Source organism: Orycteropus afer, unplaced genomic scaffold (genome assembly GCF_000298275.1).
Source record: "Orycteropus afer afer isolate SDZICR_OR568_19922 unplaced genomic scaffold, OryAfe1.0 scaffold00726, whole genome shotgun sequence".
Classification (NCBI taxonomy): domain Eukaryota; kingdom Metazoa; phylum Chordata; class Mammalia; order Tubulidentata; family Orycteropodidae; genus Orycteropus; species Orycteropus afer.
Genome location: NW_006922313.1, coordinates 194,114 through 201,262, shown reverse-complemented (window position 1 = coordinate 201,262; position 7,149 = coordinate 194,114).

Here is a 7,149-nt window from a genome sequence, read left to right as displayed (position 1 = left end):
TCCAAGGGTGCTTCCTAATTCAAACTTTGTGAGACATGCTGGCAATTTGTGCATGTGTGGTTTCATTACTATTCTCACCGCGGTGGTTTGGGTGAAAGTTTACGGAGCAAATTGACTTTGCGTTCAGCAGTTCATACACGTCTTGTTTGGTGACACTGGTTGCAATCCCTACAGTGTAACAGCTGTCTTCCCTGTGGTTTTCTTTTCCCTGTGTCCTTCTTTCCTATGCATTCCTGCCCTCTGAGCTGTCTCCCTGCACAAATGCGAGATCTGATCTCCCGTGATCGATCGTTCCAAGGAGTGTACTTACCTGGTAACTGTTCACCTTGTACACTTGGCTGTTGTTTGGCTGGAAGTTAAGTGAGTTCAGTCACTGGGAAACAGGAAAATGCAGCGACTGGCTTTGTCGTGATATTCACTCGGTTGTGGTGATTTAGCACAGAACCCACCACATCTCTGATGTGTGCCTCGACGCCTCCTTAGGGACTGGATTGTCTTCCTGCCCCTAAATATATGTTGAAGTCCTAGTCTCTGTACTTGTGATCCTGCGTGGAAAAAGGGCATTTTGTTTTGTTAATACGGTCATACTGAGTAGTGTGAATTCTCAACCTACTCACTTCTGAGCGGCGTCTTATAAGGGAGGACACGCCGAGGTGCACGCAGGGGAGACGCCGTGTGGAGATGGAGGAACACTGAGGATTTCGGCAGCTGCCACAAGGTGGCAGAGACAAAGAAGGACCCTCTTTTGAAGATGATGCCCGACTCGATGGCAAACAACAACAACAACAACAACAGCCCTGAACTCAGAGTCTTAAATCAGTTAGGGGAACTTCATGGTGAAGAGCAGGAAGTGAGGTAGACTGGGAGACAGTTCCTACCTGCTGGCCTCCACTTCCTCTCGTGCCTTGCTGACACACCTGAAGGAACAGGAAAGGGCAAACTCTTGAGGAAGGATCAGTGCTGGGATCCTGGATGCCTGGGTTTCTGGGTGATAGGATGAGAGATGATGGGGAGGAGGGTGAGAGGCCGAGGGGAAGCACTCAGGAATTGAGGGGCACCGGTATCATTGGTGAGTGACCCTCCCACATGTGTGGGTACTGGGTCTGAGGGATGGGGTGACAGGGGCCTGCACTCCTGGGTCTGAGGGAGGGGAGCCAGGCTCCTGGGTCCGTGATGATTTGGTGATTTTTTCATCCAAGCTATTCCACTAATTCCAGGACTTTGTGTACAAGGAGGTGGACCCAGACTCAAGCCCGTTTCTCCATGAAAACAGAGGCCACTGGGCCCCTCCCTGTTTCCTCTGCCCTAGAGGCACCTGTTCTCCCCTCACTACCTCACCTCCTCAGTTCCCGGGTCTGTCCCATCTTACTTCCTCCCGTGTACCACGTGTCAAAAATAGAACCACGCCTGGTCACCTTGCTAACATGGGCTCCTGGGTCCCAGGGACACCTCCCTGTCACCTATCTCCTAGGCCTGGGAGGGGCTGGCTTCACACGAGACTTGCGAGCTGGGTTGACCCATTGGGAGGAGGCAGGAAGTGGGGGTGGGTTTCAGAGTCTGCCAAAGTCCCAGCTCAGATCCCCCAATCCCCCAACCCTGAGCTATCCCAGGACAGATTTCCATGAGGACCCTGTCTCCATCCTCCTCGCCCCCTACTGGGGACGTCAGAAACCTCCTGGGTGCCCCTACCCCGTCCACTCTTTCTGGCTGGGGCCCCTCAGGCCCTCCTGGTTGTTGGGCATCTGTCAGCCTTTGTGGGTCCCTGTGTCTCTTGTGAGGTTATCTGTCTGTGATAATGGGCTCCTTTCTCCCCTGTAAGCTGGTCTCTGTCCACCTGTTGCTCTCAGTCCCTGTGGGTATCAGCCACTCTGCCTGTCTTTTCACTGTCGCTGTGACATGTGTCTCTCTGCATTCCCCTCCCTGCCCTTCCTTTCTTCCTTCCCCCCTCCCCTCCTCCTCCTCTCTCTCCCCCCACCCTCTTTGTTGTCGTTCTCTCCTCTTCTTCATCTCTGTCTTCTCCTCCCCCCCTCCCCCCCCCCCCTGGCCCCTCACAAGACCCCACACAGCCCCTTCTTCCTCACTAGCACCATCTACTTCCTCCTCTGGGTCCCCAAGGGCCAGCCACCTGGCTCCGTGCTGCTCAGATGCCTGCCCACGCTCACCCACGTTCCTCTGGGCTGTGCCTTCACGGAGGGACTACACCTCGCTCCTCCAGGGACCACGTTGTGCTCGGCTGTGTGGGACATGTGCCTCATCTGGCCTGATACCTTTTTCTGTGGTGAGCTGGATGGGGAATCTCAGTATGGAGGCAAGGCAGGGGCTAAAAACATGAGTGGACTCTGGGGTCCAGAGCAGGCTGGATCCTAATCCACCAAGAGAGGTCTCCTTATAAAAGAGACACAGAGACAGGCAGAGGGAGGACACTGGTTGGTGTCTGCAAAAAGACATGGAGGCAGCATCTTCTCAAGTCCTGTAACTTCGCAAGAGGAAGACAGAATTCCCATCAGCACCCAGGGCTTATTCCTATGAGGCCAGACAGGCCGCCACCCTCCAGCCTTTTACCAACTCTGACAACAACCATCCCTCCCGTGGCACTCAGTACTTCTCTGCTGGGTTCGATAACTCATTGCAGTGGCTACACGGAACTCAGACAGTATTCATGATTAGGGGGTTTATTAGGGAAGTAATAGGCTGCAAATCAGAATACAGTTCTTCAATCAGGAAAGTCTCCCTTCTGCTGTGCCTTCAAACACGTGTCTTTGGCCCTTGGCCTCTCAGCCTGGCCCCTGCCCTGCTCAGGCAAGTGTTACAAACCTTTTAGCTCTTGATAGGTACACCTATGTGCACCCAACTCTGCCAGCAAGCCTCTTGCCCAAAAGCACTTGGCTTTCTCACTCTGTGGGCCAGGTGAGCCTGCCACTCTGCCTCATGCCTCTTGGTTCCACTGCAGCCATCTCTCTGCTGAAACATCTCTCTCTACCAGGCATCTCTCTCTGCCATGTGTCTCTCTCTGCCGGGTGTTTCTGCCAAGGAGGTCCAGTGCAGGGATCTCAGGGCCACTTCACTTCCAGCTCTTCAATCTTGATGGCAATGAGATCACACCCCTGCCTCTAGGAGGGCTCATTGTAAGCCTGGCAGTGACAAAAGTGACCAATCCCAACATCAGAGTTCTGTACACCTTATTTGCATGGTCTCACCCACTCCTCAGAAGGAAGATGGGGCAATCTACTTCCGTAGTGTTACTGCCTCAGAAACCCAAGGAGGGGTCGCTATGAGTCGGGTCCGACTCGATGGCATATAACAACAACCACCACCACCCAGTAATCTGGTGGGAGTTACGAAGACTGTGGCTAGAAAAGCCACAGCAGGTAATAGACTGCCCCGCAGCATTGCAGGTACATGGTAAAGAGTGCCCGGAGCCGCCAGGGGCTACGAGAGACTTGGGACAGTCTCCCTTAGAGTGTCAGAAGGATTCAGCACAACTGACACCCTGACCTCAGACTCCCAGCTTCCAGAACTCACTTGGTGGCACTTTGTTACAGCAACACCAAGAGACTAAGACAGGTTCAGAGGGTTTATTTGGAAGATGGCTTCAGGAGGTAGGGACAATTTTAGCTGAGGGACAATGAGAAAAAGTCAATAACGTGTGAACTATTGATGTCACTACCATGGATCAGTGGGTCTCAACCCTGCTGTTCACCCTCTAAAAAGGAGGGTACGTTCACTTCAGAATTACCTGGCCGACTTGTGGAGGGCTGGAGCACTTACCCACCAACTACTATCATCTGGTGTGTGTTGGAGGTCCGTGACTTTCTGCCCTACTTTTTATTCATCTGTTGTTGTTGACGGTATGCACAGCTGAACCACACCACTTTAACAGCTTCTGTATGTACAGTTCAGTGACATTGGCTACACGTGCCTCATGCTCTTTCTCCTTTTCTGAATTGCTCCTCCTTCATTACCATAAACTCACTGCTCCCTAAATTTCTTATCTAATCTTTTGAGTTACCTCCATCAATTTGATCCTACAGAGATAGTTATTAAAAGAACATAATACTCAAGGCAGACAGTCCTTCACTAGTGAAGCTAACCTATGGTTTGGTTTTAAGAAGATTTCAGGGGATATTTTTAGTTTAAGGTTTAAAGAACATCTCAGGGTAATAGCGTCAGGAGTTCACCCACCCTCCATGGCTTCTGAAAGTCTAAAGTCCACCAAAATTTGAAATTCGGTTCTGCCTTTTCATCCTTTGGGTCAGGATTCTTCTGTGGAATATTTGTTCAGTTGTGGTAGCCAGGCACCATCTAGTTCTTCTGGTCTCATGGCAAAGAGGGCAGTTAACTCATGGAAGCAATTAACCACACATTGCATTTCTTCCTCCTATTCCTGACTTTCCTTCTTCCTGTGTTGCTCCAGATGAATAGGGACAAAATGTCGTGTCTTGGATGGCTGCTTGCAAGCTTTGAAGACCCCAGGCATTACACAACAGAACTAGGAGCAGAATAGAAGCACTAAACATGTCATCAGGCCAGTTAACTGGGATGTCCCATGAAACCATGACCATAAACCTCCAAACCAAGGAACCAAACCCCATGATGCATTTGGTTGTACATAAGCAGCCTCAGCAGCTACTCTTTGGTTGTTGCTGTTGTTGTAAACATATCTATCACATAACTTCTGCCAAATCTGCTTTTTACAGCTGTACAACTAATGTCGTGAGCTCACATTCACATGATATGTGAGTGCTACTGACCCTTGCCTGGTCAGCCCTGCAAATATGGCCTCCTGTGGATGACCCTGACATCCAAGGAGATGGCAGATGAATGGACAATGAGGAATGTGCAAGTTTGAAATGTAGGAAACCCCACAACTCCAGCTCAACCCTGCCTGAGGCAGTCCCAAGTGCCTCCTAGTCCCAGGAATGGCTTGGGAGTCAGCCATTTTACTAATTGCCGGTCCTATTCCCAGAGCCTTCCATGAGTCACTCAACATCCCACCTGATCCCTTGCAAACACCCCAAACCCACATTCACCTCGGAGGGGCCAGGCCCTTTCCTCTTCCCCAGAGATGTGATTGTCAAATCCTGAATAGCCCAATCTTCCCCTCCCCTACTCTTCCTTGTCCTTCCAGATGGAACAGTACGAGGTACTGTCTGTCTGTCCCACTACACCTCCTGGCCAGAGGAAAGCCTCCCCAACTCCCTGGACTCCCTGCTGGCCTCCTGGAAACTTCAGGCAGTAGCTGGACCAAAACAAGGATGGGAGTTCCCCATAGGGCACTGCGGTCGAGCCACCTCCCACCATGAAGACATCCCTTCACTGCGACAGACAGAGTGGACTCCCTCTGGCAAAGGAAGAGCCCCAGGGGGAGGGAATCTTATCTTCAGGCTGGGAAGTCTTTAGGATCCTGTTGTCAGGCCTCCCCCACCAAGTGTTCCTGGTGTTTAACTTGACGTTTAGGACCAAGAAGGCGGCCTCCTCTGTCCCAGGTGGATCCCATCCACTTGGAGGTGTTAGAGGGATAGGCAGAGAATCCCATAGCAATGTTCTCCAGAAGCTTGCCTCCAGGCCTAACCTTGCCTAACCCATGGGCTCAGTTGTAGTTCTTGGATCAGGAAAGCATGCCTTTCTATTCTTAGCACCACTCCTCCTAGAATTCCCCTGGATAAATTTACTCTTCAAGTCTGACCCACATCCTTGAGGAACCATATCCTGGCTCTTGGCGTATCTGCATGGTTTTATTCACTCCCATCTCTCTCCCCTTTTCAGCAAAGGCACAGGTCACAGGGGTCTGCTGATTCCCTGGATGTGTTGGTCCAGCATTTGAAGGCTAAGGACCACGTGGACCCATTGAACTAGGAGAAAGGCGTTCAGGGCCTGAAATGGTGCAGACAGAAGTGATGGGAACCCCGCAGGAAGGGGAAATGGGAGGGGCTTTGGCAGCCTTGGGGCTGTAGCTGATCCAGGAAGCTATGGGCTCTTCGGAAGGTGCTGTGGGGGGTGGGTGTCAGGATTAGGAATACAATAAAGACATCGGCAGGGAGGTTATGAAACACTCCACCCCAGGGGAAGTGCGCTGACATAGACTGGGGTTACAGGGGGCAGACTGGCCCCAGTGGTCGGATTTCTCTGAAGTCATATCTTCGCTTAACTTCTTCCCCTGCCCCAAACTGCTTATTTCACTCCCTCTCTCCTCAGAGCAGTAGCTCAAAACCCCACGAGCATCTGTATTAGTCTCCTAGGGCTGCTATGACAAAAGATCACAGAGTCGCTCATAGTTCCGAGTGTGTGTAGTCCTGGAGTCTGGGAGTCTGAGATCAGGGTGTTGGCTGTGTTGAGTCCTTTCGAGGGCTCCAAGGGAGAACCCGTCCATGACACTCTCCTTGCACCTGGTGGCTCCTGGCACTTTTCTGAGCCTCCCACAGCATCCTTCGTCTGTCTGTCTTTTTCTGTCTCTTCTCTTTTATAAGGACATCAGTCACATAACATTAGGATACACCCTACTCCAGTGTGACCTCATGTTAACTTCACTGACAACATCTTCAAAGATCTGTTCTCAAACAAGGCCACATTCACAGGTACAGGGATTAGGACTTCAGCAGATCTTTTTTGGGGACACAATTCAATTTACAGAAAATGGGGTGACTCTTTACATAACATATATTTTCTAACTATAAAATGTTGTTGGAAAAAGTAGGGATAAATTTAGTGGCCCTAATATAAGGCATAAATAGACTATCAAGCATAACCCAAAATGCACAAACAGCAGAAGAGAAACTAGATGAATGGGACCTTCTAAAAATTAAATGTTTATGTGCTTCCAAAGACTTCTCCAAAAGAGTCAAAAGAGAACCTACAGATTGGGAAAAAAATATTTGGCAATGACATATCTCACAAGGGACTTATCTCTAAAATTTTTAGAAAACTCTAACACCTCTAACAAAAAGAGAAATAATCCAATTAAAAAATGAGCAGAAGACATGAATAGACACTTCACCAAAGAGGATATCTGGGCAGCCAACAAACATATGAAGAAATGCTCACAATCTTTATCTATTAGAGAGATGCAAATCAAAACGAGATACCATCTTGCCCCAGCACTAGTAGCAAAGTTCAACAAGACAGAAAATAATAAATGCTGGCGAGGATGTG